Source organism: Orycteropus afer, unplaced genomic scaffold (genome assembly GCF_000298275.1).
Source record: "Orycteropus afer afer isolate SDZICR_OR568_19922 unplaced genomic scaffold, OryAfe1.0 scaffold00079, whole genome shotgun sequence".
Lineage (NCBI taxonomy): Eukaryota > Metazoa > Chordata > Mammalia > Tubulidentata > Orycteropodidae > Orycteropus > Orycteropus afer.
In genome coordinates this window covers 6,459,874-6,476,014 of record NW_006921666.1, presented here as the reverse complement: position 1 = coordinate 6,476,014, position 16,141 = coordinate 6,459,874, and the positions used below count along the sequence as shown (strand labels likewise).

The following is a 16,141-nucleotide window of genomic DNA, read 5'->3' as shown; positions in this document are numbered from 1 at the left end:
TGGGTGGAGTCAAACAGCCAACCTTTAGTGCAAGCTGCCCCACCCAGGAACCTAATCTCAGTTCCTTAGTCGTATTACCTGTACCCATTGCTGGGGAGTCAATTCCAGCTCATGGTGACCCCGTGTGTGTATGTAGAGCTGAGCTCTGTAGGGTTTTGTTTTTTGTTTTTTTTGGCTGTCATATTGCCAGGGCTTTCTTCCTCAGTGCCATTGGGTGGGTTCCAATCACTGACCTCTTGATTAGTAGCTGAGTACAAAACATTTGCACCACCAGGGACCTTTCAGCACACAGTAGGTGCACAATAATTGTTAGCTGAATATGCCTGGGATGAATGGCAGAGGGGCTCAGAGGAAGTGGTTGAGAGTGGTCTCTTTGGGTGCCCCAGGATGCTGTGCCCACCCCCGCAACTGACGCTGAGTTTCAGAACCATGGGACTGCTCGTCCGGGAACAGGCCTGGAAAGCCCTCTGAGGTTGAGGTTGAGACCTCCGTCCTTTGAGAGTGGAACTGAGACACCACGTGTGGTCACTGGTTATCTGCACCTTCCACACCTGGCCCCCAAAAAAGACTCAACACAGACGTCTTCTCCCTCCAGTCTGTTTCCGCACATGGACTCATCCGACCTGGTTTTGTGCTTAGAAAACAAACCACTGCCATAAAGATAAAACGATAAATTGCATTTACTTGTTTATGAGTTCTACCTTGTACACTTCCCAAAAAACTCTGCAGTAATTTACGAAGTGAACGTAAGAGAAAGAAGTATTAACAAGACAAAAACCAGTGGTGGGACTCTGTTACTGAAGATCTTATAACTCCTGGTGTAACAAAAGAAGTGTTTTTTTTTCCTTGTAAGTGCAAATAAAGATTTGGGGACAATTTTTAGTGGTTTTTAATAAATTGATCTCTTTTTGTCCTCCTTTTCCCCATTATTGCCCTTGAGTGGCTGATATTAGCGGGTTTTGGCCTATAACTGAGGTTAGGGTTGAGGAGGGGACTGTGACCAGCCCATTGGCGTCTCCATTTGGGGCTCCAAGCCTTTCTTCAGACCTAACCCCTTCAAGTTCATCTAGCCACTCCTCTTCCCCAGCTATAAATCCCCTTCTGCTACCTGACACTAAGATTGAAAAGACACGTATGAACAAAAAGGTGGTCCCAGGATGATGCAATTGTCCTTACATGAAATAAATAAATAATAAGACAGAGAGGAAGTGGCCCAGCATGGTGATGGGGCAAGAAATCCCAGCCTGGGCCCTCCTGGCGTGTGGCCATGGCAAGTCCTTGACAGTTCTGAGCTTCCACTGTCTCGTATATGAAATAGGATAATGGTACCCAGACACTTTGGATGCATATGTAAGTCTGGACACAAAACGCCCTCAGAGGACAGCATGAGAAGCCAGGGACACCCTAACAAGGACACGTGTCTCAATACCTGCAGATGTGTGTGGGGACACTGGGTGGGGAAAGGGGGACCTGTGGGGTCAGGGCTCCCATGGAGAGCTGGCCAGAGTTGGTCCCATGATGCCCCATAGAACCTGGGTTTCTGAGGGGGAGGACCACAGTTTTCCCCCTGACTTCTTTCCTCACAGCATATGGATTGCTGGGACCTTTGAGATCACTTTTGAGATGGGGGCCTGGAAGTCACATCTTTGGGCCCCAGACTTCTGGAGGCAAGGAGGCTGGAGCCAGGCTGTAGCAAGACCCAGCCCGGCGCAGCTGACTGGCCAGTGACTCCATCTCAGGAGAGAAGCATCTCTAGGCCCAGGCGTATCAGGACCTCCGTGAGGTTTGTATTCTGGAGGCCCCCAGGCTAATTCTGTGCTGAATCATGAAAGGGGGATGGGAAAAAGGCCTAGGTTCCAAAGGAGCGAATTTGCAGTGAGTTCAAAAAGGAAACAAAGCCAATTTGAGCTGGAGAAGGGATTTCCCCCAAACTCTCCCTCCATACACAGTGACTGACAAAGATGCTGAGAAAGTCCTGGGAGGTTGCCCAGGAGACAGGGAGTGCAAGTGGGGGGAGGGGGCAGGTTGGGGGGACACTTTCCTTCTCAGGCAGCTGACAGGTCCACAGCCCCCTCCCCCTCAGCTCTGTTATGACTTGGCTGCGAAGGCCTGTTTGAGATCAACTTCTCTCTCTTATAGTATAGTCCATCCACCACCACATGAGAACAACAGAAATTGCTTACCAAGGGGGGAAAAGTCCCCTGTAATCCCATCACCCTGTCAAATCTACTGTTTCCATTTTTCAGGCTTCCTTCCCTCGATCTTTAGAGTTTCATCACAACTCAACTATACTCACGGTATTAACTTTTTTGTTGTTCTTTCTTAATGTGGTGTGATGTCGGGCAAGTTTCAGTTTGCTCATCTGTGAAACGGGATCCTCAGAGCACCCACCTCGCAGAGGTGGTGAGATAACACCTGTGAAGCACTTGGCACAGGGCCTGGCCCATCGTAAATCCAGTTTCTGTCACACTAGCTCCAACTCATGGGGATCCCACGAGTGCTGGGATAGAACTGCATTCCATAGGCTTCCAGTGGCCAATCCTTAGGATGTAGATCACCAGGCCTTTCATCCGAGGGTCTCTGGATGGACGTGAGCCTTCCACTTTACAGTTAGCAGCGACTCCCGGCACATAGTTGATGTTGGTTGCCATTGAGTGGATTCCAACTCCTAGCAAACCAGTGTGACAGAGTAGAACTACCCCATAGCATTTGCTAAGTATCTTTGATTACTGATACCTGTAATCTTTACAGGAGCTAGTAACCAAAACCAAACCCACTGCTATCGAGTCAGTTCTGACTTGCAGTGACCACCATTTAGTTTCCAAGGCTGTAAGTCTTCATGGAGGTAGTAGATTGCTTCATCTGCCTCCCATGGAGCAGCTGGTGGGTTTGACCTTCTGGTTAGCAGCCAAATGCTTGATCTGCTACGCCACCAGGGCCCCTTACAGGAGACAGTAGGTGCTCAATAAATACTCACTATGGTTCCTATTTCTGGAAGCATTTCCATGGTTTTCATGACAAGGTCTTCTGTACTTTTGGAATTTTTCAACTTTATTTATGTATGACTGTGATTTAAAAAAAATAGAACTACTTATTTTACTTATTTTTTAATTTTTACCATGGTTTGGGTGAAAGTCTACACGAGCAAATTCATTTTCCATACAGCATAGAACTACTTAGTTTGAAAAGGAAGTTTCCTATCTGTTCACAGTGGAATATTTTATATGATTATCCTTGTAAGATTTGTTTTCCAGTGTACATATGTGCTCCAGTCTTCCACATCTAGGGACCCGGTCCCTGTTAACACACTCATTTTGACGTGGGAGGACTTTGCTGGGATGGTGATGGGCCTGGTGGTCTCATCACAACCTTGGTAATCTTCTCCTGCCTGAGTTGATGAGAGCAGACAAGGGTCTCAGGCTACTGCTTTGATGTCGCTTCTTCAACCAGGGACTGCCTGTGTTTATGACACTTTAGGAATGAAAACCAGAGGCTGCCTGGGAATCTCAGCTGAGCTGCCCACTTGCCCTGGGACCTTGGAGAAGAGGCCTTCAGACCTTGGCAAATCAAAGTACTGGGCTCTTTCTGTTGTCGGTTTGTTTTAAAATAGCATTTTAGTACTAAAGCATGTTTAACCTGAGATATGACCTGACCTCCCATGCCCTTTTATTTATAACTGTGGTAAATAGATATGTAAAAAATACGGAACGCCTCACAAAGTTGAGTGTCATCTTTGCACAAGGGCCATGTTCATCTTCTCTGTATGGTTTTAATTTGGTGTGTGTGCTGCCAAGCAAGCACTGGGCCCTTTCTCCGTCACAGGCAGAAAAGGGGTGGCATTGCATGATTGTTCATTGGTGCATGTCTGCATAGGTGAGCGAGGCTGAGCTGGCATGTGGGCTGCTGGGAAGCTTTCTGTGTTAAGGTGTGGCTTTGCTGAGTCCCTGTCTTCCGGAAACAAGACGTGTTGCAGGTATGTATGCTACATTTCCAGCCCATGGAAGGGTGAATGAGATGACAGACATATTAGGGAGGCTAATGGAAAAAGGTTGGCAGTTCAAACCCACCTGCCACTTGTGAAAGAAAGACTGGGTAATCTACTTCCATAAAGATCTACCACCTCAGAAACCCAGAGAGGGTCGCAATGAGTCACAATTGATTCAATGGCATTGAGTTTGGTTTTGGTTTCATTAATGGCAAAAAGAAAACAACATCTAGAAGTTGGAATTTAAGACTCAAGGTTGTCAATCCCGACAAGAGCTTTCCCTCTTTGGACTTCAGTTTTTGCTTCAGTGAAATGAAGTCTGTGAAGATGACCAGCCATAGAAGTAAATTATTCTTGGCTTGGGGGTGGTGGTGGTGATGATGTCCTGGACACGTACTCCTGAGACTTGTTATGCAATTAAATACCTCTTCACCTCTCCCAGTCTAAGTGTGGGGCCTTCAGAGGGCCAGAGATGTTTTGGTCCAGGGCTTCATCAATCGAATTCATCGAGTGACCACTGTGTGTGCAGAACTGCACTAAATACTACTATAAAAACTGACAGTGGCTGGGCATTGCCCAAAGTCATATTCATAACGGCAGTGGCTGCCATGAACCAAGTGTTCCAAATGATAAACTCACAGGTTCCTCAAGCAGCTCTATGATAAACTACCCCCATTTTTTAAGTGAGAAAACTAAGGCCTTGTACTGGGTTGGACAGTATCCACCCTAAATTCATGTCCTTCCTGGAACCTCAGATTGTGCCTTTATTTGGCAATGGGGCCATTGCAGATGTAGTTAGTTGAGATGACACATATTCAGCAGAGTGGGCTCTTAATCCAACCTGGCTCGTGTCCGTATGAGAGGAGACCCATAGAGAGATACAAAAGGAAGACGGGCATGTGATTGGAGTCCTGCTGCCACAAACCAAGGATCACCTGTGGCTACTAGGAGCTGAGGGAGACAAGGCAGGATCCTTCCCTAGAAGCTTAAGACGGGGTGTGGCCCTGTCGACACCCTGAATTGGACTTCTGTACTCCTTAACTTCAAGAGAACAAATTTCTGTTACTTTATGCCATCCCAGTTTGTGGAAATTTGTTATGGTAGCCCTAAAAACAAATACAGGTGCCAAGAGATTAAATAATTTGCCTCAAGTAACAAAACTAGTGAGTGGTAGAGCTGTGATTCAGTTGTCTGTCTGATTCTAGATGTACCCCACCCCCTGCCTTTTTGGGGTTTTTTCGTTTTTTGGTTTAAAGTAAACCTTTCTTGCTTTCATTTAACATAATTTCAAATTAGGTCTGTGGGTAGATGGACATGAGAGAGTTTAAATCTCAATGTACAGTACAACCAGAACAGAATTCATGAGAATGTGGGCCCATTGTGAAGAATGTTACCAATGTCACTGGACAACTTGTGTAGAAATTGTTGAATGAGAACCAAAACTGCTGTGTAAATCTTCACCGAAAACACAAAATAAAAATTTAAAAAAGATCTCAGTGTAAAATGTTTCTATTCATACTATTCCTTAGTAGCGTTTCAAGGCCCCTCTAAATGCTGACACCTGACCTTAGACCTCTTGTGATCTACAGGCACAGAAAGTAGAAATAACATCAGTAAACAAAGGCTGCGTGAGGTTGTAGGTCCCTGTTACTGTCACTGCTGCATCCAGGATTTAATGATTGATTTATTTTCTTTGTCTCAACTCTCTGTGTGAATTTCTTCTTCTTTGTCACCCCCTCCCCTCCCTCTTCCCTTCTTCTTCTCCTTCATTTTCTTTTTCCTCCTCTCCCCCTTCCTCATTCTCCTCCTCCTCCTCTTCTCCTTCTTACTCCTCTTCTCCTCTTCCCCTCTCCTCCCCGCCCCCCCCCCAGCCCACTTCTTCTTCGTATCAAGATATTTGAAAATATTCAGGACCTCTGCTCAATTCTCTTCATGCATTTAAGCAATGGAAGTTGGCAGATCGCCAGTTCCACAGTAGTCCAAACAGTCACATGATATCATTAATGTGATTTATTTAACATTATAATCCCAAGACTGGCAACCATCCTGGTACTAGCAATGAAGGCTGAAAGCATAAATTTTCAAGAGTTGTAGAACTTTGTTCCTATAGTGTCAGTCAAGACGTAGCAAGTAACAGATGTTACTTGGGTCTTCACAAGTCGATAAGCTCCTGGGTGTTCAAAACCACTGGAGATCGGAGACTTCTGCTTTGCAAAGCCTGTGATACCACTCTAGGCCATTCTGACAATGAGGGTGACAAGTGGCTTCCCCAGAGCCCATGCTCTCAGCCAGTCCAGCATATTGTATTTTCCTTCTTGAAAGAATGTACAATAACACAACTAGAAAAGGGATCTCTGGTAGGAGCTCTGGTAGCATAGTGACTAAGACACTTGACAGCTAACCAGAAGGCTGGTGGTTCAAATCCACCAGCCACTCCACGGAAGGAAGATGGGGCGATCTACTTCTGTAGTGATACTGCCTCAGAAACCCAAGGAGGGGTCACTATGAGTTGGGTCCGACTTGACGGCACATAACAACAACAACAACAGAAAAGGGATCATATAGCACAGAACTTGCATTTTAAAAATGTGGCAAGGAGTTGAAGGTAAAAAATTTCATAGACTCTTAAAGTTCTACGGATCTTTAAAGGCTTGTGTACAGTGTGTCAAGCACCCTCAGCCTGTAGATGTAACAAGTGAGGCTGATGTATAACATCTTTAAGGACACACAGCTAGCTGGTGGGAGAGGACCAGGTCCCAGGTGACTGATTCTCCGTTTCTTTCTATGCTAAAGCAGGTGTGGTCAGGGGGGGCCTCACTGAGCAGGAGGAATGAGTTGAGCCTTAAGGTTTGGATGAGGTGTGGGTATGCTCAGAGGAGGATTTCCTACAACCAATTTATGCTCCTTTGTGGCTTTCCCAACTGAATTGTTAGCTCCTTGAAGATGGTGTGACGTTAAGGTTATGGGTCAACTTGGCTAGGCCGTGAGTCTCAGTGACTTGGTAGATATTGTGTAACCATCCTCCATTTTTTGATCTGATGTGAGCAGCCAATCAGTTGAAAGAGGATTTCCTTGAGGTTGTGGTTTGCGTCCAATATATTTGGATATTCTGGCAAAACTCACCTTCTCTTGATCTTGCATCTGACTCCTCTAGTTCTTGGGACATGAACCAGCATCCTGACCGGCAGATTTTGGGGTCCGTCAGCTCACATAGCTCCATGAGCCAGCAGCCTTCTGCCTGATGTGCAAATGCTCAGTTCATCAGCCCCTGAAACAACACAAGTCAAGAGAAGCCTGCAGCCTGCTGCCTGACCCATGGATTAGGGACTTGCCAGCCTCCGCAACTGCATGAGCCATGTCATTGAAATAAATCCCTCTCTATATATTTATATATACTCTTCACTTCCTTTGCTTCTCTAGAGAATCCAACCTAAGACAGGTAGGCATTTATCACCTCTTCCTTTTGCCCCCTTTAGAGTGCCTGGTGTGGTACTGACACAAAGGGACTCCTGAGAAGATGGGTGAGACTTGTTCCTCCACATCCTCCCCAGAGAGCTGACTCCTTCTTTTCAGGCGTTTTGTGAGAGCACCTGGCACTGAGTAGAAACTCAGTTTTCTGCCTTTCTTCTTTACTTTCTACGACGACGTGTTCGAGAGTATGTGCCCAGCCCAGGATGTCCCCATCTCTGACATGTAAGACCAGCTCTCAACCTCCTGTCTGTGGTTCAGTGGCCCAGGAGTGGGTTCCTGACTCAAACTAGAGCCATTAGCATTTCTCTCCCAGGAATTTGGAATTGTGACTAGTAGGGTTCCTTGGGCTCCTTTGATGGGCCAAACTGAGGCCCATCATTTAAGAAGACACTGGGTAGCTATGAGTTGAAATTTACTTGATGGCAGTGGGTTTGGTATTTTGGGGTTTGGGCAGCTTAAATGGTTATGGAGTAAGAGACATCCATCTTTAGAGACATGGAGAAGAGCAGTGTGCAGAGAAAGAGACAGATGCTGAGGGGCAGTAGCAAAGAGAAACCCCCAGACCCCAGAGAGAACCACTGAGAAGCCAGCTTCCTCTGTTTCCTGTGCCTGGGGAGGTCCCTGATCAGAAGAGGCCATTATCTTATTTGAAGAGCCCTCCTACAGTCCCACAAGAAGGACAGTTTGCTGCCTGGAACCCTACTGTACTCTGATGTTATCAAGTTTCTGCAGAAGGAGCTCACTCAGCCCGGTCTCTGACTGAGCTACCAGGGGAAGTCCTTGGTTATGCTCTGTGCTGGAAGAACCACAGTCCGGAAAGAGGGGATGTTGTTGAAGAGGAACTTTCTTCTCTTTCTTGAAGGAAGACCATCGGCCTGGTGGTCAGAGTTTGACATAACTCCTGAAGGAATGAGATTCTGGACTCAAGAAGATGTTCTTTTATGCAAAAGTTTTTAGTCAGAGGTCCTTACAGGTGCTATGAATGAGAGAAAAGAGACCCCAGTCACGTGAGTCCTAGACATTGTGCTAAGTACAGGTAACAAAGACGGAATAAGACATTGCTGCCTCATGTTAATGAGTGAGATGGATATGAGACTATAATTTCACCGCAACTGGATATAAATGTTACAATAAAGAAATTCACAAGCAATGACAATCGCTCAAGAAGGGAAACCTAATCCAATCTGGAGTGGCAAAGAATGTTTCCTAGAGGGGAGAACAGCTGAGCAGAGGCCAAAAGGATGAGTGGGAGTTGTCCAGGCCAGGGGAAGTAGGGGGCAAGTCAGTGGAAACAGCAGGAACAGAAGGGCAGAGCTGAGATGCAGCGTGCTGGGTGCTGGGAAGACGAGTAGCTAAAGCAGCTAGATTGTGAAGTCTCAGGGAGAGAGGTGAAAAAGAAAGGTGACGGCATCAAGGAGCTGGGCTTTATCCTGCAGAGCTGTAATCTCCAAACCTCTTTAACTGTTAAATTTCTTCTGTTAAAAATTTTTTGAGGGTGCAAATTTATTTGTTTATGCATATTTAAGAAGACACTGGGTAGCTATGAGTTGGAATTGACTTGATGGCAGTGGGTTTGGTATTTTGGGGTTTGGGCAGCTCAAACGGTTAAGCACTATATTAGTAGCCGAAAGGTTGGCGGTTTGGGTTCAAACCCACCCCCTGGCTCTTTGGAAGACAGACCCGGCAATCTGCGTCTAGAAGGTCATGGTCTTGAAAACCCTGTGGAGCAGTTCTACTCGTCACATGTGGGGTTGCCATGAGTTGACTTGACAGCAACCAACAACAACCACAATATGTGTATTTAAAATATAAATATGCAATGTATATATAATTGTTTACAAAGCTGTATAATTTTTTTTTAATGAAATAGATATTTGCTGTTGTACTAACATGTTAAGCATGATCATAGCTTAATTTTCATTGTCTCTTTTTTTAGATAAAAATAAATACACAGAAGAGTCCTAAATGCTCAGCACTCCCCCTAACACATGCTGGAGAGGGCTCTGTAGACCGGTCGGGAGCCCCTGGAGAGTTAGGGGCACCATCTTCCTTTTCAGAGTCAGCCAACTATGCGACTGCGGCTTGGACCATCACAGCCACACCTATGGTCTCTGAGCTGGGTGACTCAGACCAAGAAACCTCAGTGGCAGACCCAGGCTCTGTGTTGTCTCAACCTAGACTTCGAGAGGCCCCTGGACCTGGTAATTCCCACTCTGAATTCCTGGATATGCATATCACTGTGACGGCCTTTTTTTTTTTTTTTTGAGTTAACTGGAACCTAGACCTTATGGTTTGAGGGCTTCAACAGACAAATGGAGAACTCAGTTAGTCTGCTGTATTCCTGTCACTTTTTTTGGATGCATGTACTGAACTTTCCACCTGGGTCATCTCCTGTCTTGGATACTGAACATAGCAAAAATGGTGAAGGTTTTTCTCTGGGACTAGGACAACAGGCAAGTGAATGGCTGAGACATCACTCTGTCCAGGGGTTACTAGGTTCTCAAGGCCATTAAGATTGCTAAAGACTTGGGGTCTGTTGTTGTTTTCTTAGCCTCTGAGTCTTGTCTGTGGAGCTGAGTTCCTCACAGGAAATGCCTAGTGAAGGCTGCAGATGGTGTCTGAGTTTTGCCAGAAAAATATGGGAACAACAGTAACAATGGCTGACATTTATGGAGTGGTTACCCCATCACCTCATTTAACTTTCCCAACAAACCCATGGTGGGCTCTCTCATGATTCCCACTCTCCAGACAAGGAGAAGGGCCTGGGAGAGGTTTATGAGTGGTCAAGAGTCAAAAGCAAGCAAAGAGTGGAGATAGTTGAGTTTCCCAACTCCCAGGCTCCCGTAGCTCTTCCCACCGTAGGAAGCTTGAAAGACTGGGCATTGGGACCTCATCTTCTATCACCATGTCCTTGAAAGTTATCTTTCTTTAGGTTCCACTAACCCAGTCAAAGGCTCCTTGGTGGTGCATTGGTTAAGCACTCACTGCTAACCCTATGCTCAGAGGTTCAAACTCACAAACTGCTATTCAGAAGAAAGATGTGGCAATCTGCTTTCTTGTTACAGCTTTGGAAATCCTATGGGACACTTCTACTCTGTCCTGTACAGTTGCTAGGAGGTGGAATTGACTCAATGGCAATGGGTAACCAAGTCAAGACTAAACCAAGTCAAAAGGAAAGAGAACTCGCAAAAGGGTGTCTGTGATGGATTGACTTGTGTCCCTCAAAATACATTGGAACCTTAACCTGTATACTTGTGGATGTAATCATGTTTAGATATAGGGTTTTCTTTTGCATGTGAATGAGTCCATATCAATGTAGAATGTGTCCTAACTCTTATCATTTCTATGTTATAAAAGGAACAGATGAGACACAAAATGCAGGTGCATACTGGGAAGACATGTGAAGATGCCTTACAAGCCAAGGGACCAGGAATCTCTGCCACCATCCCAGGGTACCAACAAGGAAGGAATCTACTGGGATGCTGATTTGGACTTTTGCCTCCTGAACTGTGAGAAAATTAATTTCTGTCCTTGGAAGCCAGCCACTTGTGGCATTTCTGTTACAGCAGCCCTAGGAAACTAAGACAGTGCCTTATGGTATCCACCCATAACTGTGAATACTTTCATTTCATGCTTTCCTGGCAGTACTTTCAGAACAGGAATAAGGTGAGAGAGGCCGAATAGGACAAGACCTCTTTGTTTTATCTGTTGAAAAGTAGTAAAAGACGTTTTTTCAACATAGTTCCTAAGGTGGAGTTTTTCAGTTGTTGCTACTTTTTAAAATTGCTATTAAAATAGTTCATATACATGGTATATATCAAATAATTACAAAAAGGAGAAAGAAAAAGGCAAAATCCTCCTGCATCTCTGGGCCCATCCTTCGACCCACGCTCTCTCCTAAGAGGTAAACATTGTAGTCATTTCTGGATTTGGTTCTTCTGGTGATTATACCCATGATTCTGAAATATGTTTAACTCAGTTTATCTACTGTGAGCATTACTACTTGCCCTCTACTTTGGATATTGAGGAATTTTGATTTTTTGTCTAGTGGTAGTCTTCATAACTTTAAACCATACACTTAAATTTCTATTTCTTGATATGTCACTTTTTACAGTGTCTCTTGCTCACACTCTGTAAGTTAAGGAAACGAAACACAGGTATACTTCCTTCCACCTCACAGTGGATGCTGGAGTGTGCCGCCTAGATCCCCTTCAGTAAAAAGGTCCTCATTCCTCCAGCTTCTGGGAGTGTAGGCAGTAACAGCTCTCAGTTGAGTCCCTTCTCTGGGAACTGCTCTTGAGTGAAGAAAACTGTCTTACCCAAGAGTAAGCCACTTCCAAATGGGCAGCCTACGTTCAATGACAGCTCCATATGGGACTGCATTTTATAAGGCCTAGCCAGCCCTTCTGCCTCAAGGAGGCAACTCTGAAGGGCTGTCCAGCTCCTCCCAACCTCCCTGTGGCTTTGGATGGGCTTTGTTGTTACTCACTGTAGCACAACCTCTCCACTCCAGCCTCCTACACTCCTCTCAGGTGGTGTTTCTGAGAACATTCCCCAATAAGCCTGCTGCACCCAAGTCTTAGAGTCTGTTTTCTGGGATACTTGACTTAGATACTTACCGTCTCCATATTTCCTATTTCTATTCCTGACTTCTATCTTCTTCTGATGCTTCCTGTGCCATTCAATAGTTTGCCCATAGAATTCTTTGATATTGTGATGAAAAGCTTGAATCTTTTCTTCAGTTCTCTCAGCTTGATCAAGAACCAATGGTATTGAAGGAAGAAATCAAAGCTCACTGAAAGCATTGGCAAAAAACAAGGCTCTGGGAATAGTGTCGGATTACCCACTAAGCAAGGTAAGCATGGGCTTACTTGTGCTTACTTATTAACCTGTAATAAGCAATTTCACATTTTTTCACATCAAAGATTCTGCTTCTAGATATGGCTGACATTTTTCTCTCTTCCAACCCTACAGCACCTTCCTACAGAATCAAAGCCTCTTTTCCAGTTTACAATCCCTGACAGGGATGGAGTACCCAGGAAGTAAGGTAAGCATGAGCTTACTTGTGCTTGCTTTCTAATCTGGTGTGAAATTGTTCACTACAGATTAGTAAGTCAGTACAAGTTAGCCTGTGCTTACCCTACTTATAGGGTAATCTGCCCCTGTCTAGGAATTGAGGAATATCAATTGAGATGTTTCAACAATGGATGCAATGCTGGAAGTGCTCATTCATCTATGCCAAGAAATTTGGAAGACAGCTACCCAGCCAATTGACTAGAAGAGATCCATAAATGTGCCCATTCCAAAGAAAAGTGACCAAATAAAATTATTAATATCACATGCAAGTAAAATTTTGCTAAAGATAGTTGAAAAATTTTATTATCATCAACAGGCAACTGCCAGAAATTCAAGCCAGATTCAGAAGAGGACATGGAATGAGGGATATCTTTGTTGATGTCAGATAGACATTGGCTGAATGCAGAGAATATCAGAAAGATGTTGTGGTGGTTATGTTTTTGTGTCAACTTGGCTGGAGCTGGTTGAGTGGCTGGGCAGCTGGTGGTAGTTATTCCCCATGATGAGACTGGCAATCAGCTCCTCGGTGGGATTTACCACAAGCAGCTGAGTAGTTGCCTTTGGGATGTGGTTTGCTTCCTGTATATAAGGAGAAGCCTTGGGAATGGTCTCCAGGTTATGGCACCTTGAAACCTGCATGGAGCCGTGTCATTGCTCAGCAGCCTATGCTCTGCCGACCTTGGGACTTACAATGGACTTGAATTAATGGCCTCCCATGTGGTTTGGTAATATCGAGACTGTGCCTTGTTACTTGTCAACCTTGGGCTTGGCAGCCTCAGCAGCCAGCAGCTGTCTGAGTGAAGAAATGCCTCTAGCTCCAACGGGCTGGAAGCAGGAGGCAGAGCTGGACCCCAAGGTTGAGGGGCTTTCACCTAGAGCCTGGCACTTTGAACTTGGACTTAAAGCCTCCTAAATTGTAAGAATAAACTCCTGTTTATTAAGGCCATCCCATTTGTGGTATGTTTTCTGTCAGAGTGGCACTAGGTAACCAGAACAGATGTTTACCCATATTTTGTAGACTATGCAAAGCATTCAACTGTATGGATCATAACAAATTGAGTAGAGTATTGTGAAGAATGGGAATCCCAGAACACTTAATTGTATTCATGTGGAACTTCTTGGTACATATAGACCAGTTGTTCAAATAGAACAAAGGGACACTGCATGGTTGAAAATCAGGATAAGTGTGTGTGAGTGTTGTATCCTTTTACTATAGCTGTTCAATCTGTATGCTGAGAAAATAACCTGAGAAGCTGGACTATACTAAGAAAAATGTGCATCAGGATTGAAGGAAGACTCATTAACTACTTGCGATATGCAGATGACACAATCTTGCTTGCTGAAAGCAAAGAGAACTTAAAGCACTTACTGATGAAGATCAAAGACTACAGCCTACAGTATGGATTACACCTCCACCTAAAGAAAACAAAAATATTCACAACTAGACCAATAAACAACATCATCATAAAAGGAGAAAATGCTGAAGATATCAAGGATTTCATTTTACTTGGATTCACAATCAATGCCCATGGAAGCAGCAGTTAAGACTTCGAATGACATATTACATTAGAAATCTAGTCCAAAGCACTTCTTTAAAGTATGAAAAATCTACTGCAAAACACCTTGAGGACTAAGGCATCTGACCCAAACCATGTTAGTTTCATTCACTTCATATGCCTGCAAAAGATAGAAAATGAATAAGGAAGACCAAGGAAGAATTGATGCATTTGAATTATGGTATTGGTGAAAAATATTGAATATACCATGGAGTGCTAGAAGAACAAACAAATCTGTCTTGGAAGTCATACAACTAGAATGCTCTTTTGAAGCAAGAATGGTGAGATTTTGTGTCAGTTACTTTGGACGTGTTATCAAGAGAGAACAATCCCTGTGGAAGGACATCATGCTTGGTAGAGTAGAGGGTCAGCAAAAAAAGAGGAAGATCCTCAACAAGATGGATTGACAGAGTGGCTGCAACAATGGGCTCAAACATAACAATTGTTGAGAATGGCTCAGGACTGGGCGCTGTTTCCTTCTGTTGTACGTATGGTCACTATGAGTCGGAACCGACTTGACAACACCTAACAACAACAGCAATTCCTGACTTTAGTTAGATAAACAATTACTTTTAATTTTATTATCATGAAATATTTCAAACATATGGAGAAGATAAGAGAATAATAAAATCAATACTTGAGGAAACACCATGATACTTTATCCAACTTTAACATTACATCATATTTGAGTCTACCAGTACTTTGATATCAGTGGGATTATTGCATATTCCTTCTTGGTACTAAAGTTTAGTCTTCAAATCTTTGTTCAGAGGTTGTTTCTAAAAATTAGAAACAACAAATGACTGTTCCATACTACTGCCATTTTACTCCTAACAGATACAATCTTAGAAATGTATGGCAATATTCTAAGATTTCCAGTCTCTTGTAAGCATGTAGTAGTTTAAAGCCATTTCTATTATTATTATTATAGTGTACATATTAACTTTAGATGGAGAGGTTTCGAACAGCTAAGGGAGACAAACTTGTCTGTCAGTTTGTCCTACTGTGGTGGCTTGAGTGTCGCTGTGAGGATTGAGGCTGTGCCACCTGTGTTTCAAACACCAGCAGGGTTGCACATGGTGCACATATTTCAACGTAGCTCACAGACTGAGACAGACTAGGAAGAAGGAAGAGGCCATCCACTTCTCAAAGAGTTGGCCAGGGAAACTTCACATTGCTTGGTTCTACAATTGATGCCAATGGAAGCAGCAGTCAGGACATCAGATGATGTATAGCACTGGGCAAATCAGCTGCAAAGTGCTGAAGAGCAAAGATGTCTCCTTGACTAAGGTGTGCCTGACACAAGCTATGATATTCTCAATCACCTCATATGCATTTGAGAGCTGGACAATGAATAAGGGAGACCAAAGAAAAATTGATGCTTTTGAGTTGTGGTGCTGGTGAAGAATGCTGAAGGTGCCATGGACTGCTGAAGATTTAACAAATCTGTCCTGGAGGAAGTGCAGCCAAAATGGTCCTTGGAAGTGAGAATGGCCAGACTTAGTCTCACCTACTTTGGTCATGTTGTCAGAAGAGACCATTCCCTGGAGAAGGATGTCATGCTTTGTAAGGTGCAGGGTCAACGAAGGAGGAGAAAACCCTCAACGAGATGGATTGACACAGTGGCTGCAGCAATGGGTGTAAGTATAGCAGGGATCACGGAGCTGGCACGGGACTGGGCAGTGTTTCGTTCTGTTGCACATAGGGTCACTATGAGTCAGAGACGACTCGATGACACCTAACAACAACAACAACATTTACTTTAAAAATAGTGAGATAGTCATTATTTCCATTTTGGTGTATACTAAATACCAAACCCATTGTCATCAAGTTGATTCTGACTCATAGTGACTCTAGGACAGAGTAGAACTGTCCCATAGGTTTTCCAAGGGTTTCTTTACAGGAGCAGACTGCCACATCTTTCATCCACAGAACAGCTGGTGATTCGAACTGCTGACCTTACAGTTAGTAGCCAAGTGCGTAATTATTGTGCCATTAGGGGTCCTTTTTGGTGTATAGTCTAATAATTAAATACATACACATTTTCTTAAGA

The 16,141-nt window shown here is 44.2% G+C and overlaps 1 non-coding gene across 1 annotated transcript; it reads right to left on the bottom strand.

Annotated features, from left to right (window-relative positions):
* Positions 1-3,696: 3,696 nt before the first annotated feature.
* On the bottom strand, positions 3,697-3,801 carry LOC122150042. Its single transcript, XR_006163452.1, has one exon. It is a non-coding gene; the product is annotated as a U6 spliceosomal RNA (small nuclear RNA).
* Positions 3,802-16,141: the final 12,340 nt, after the last annotated feature.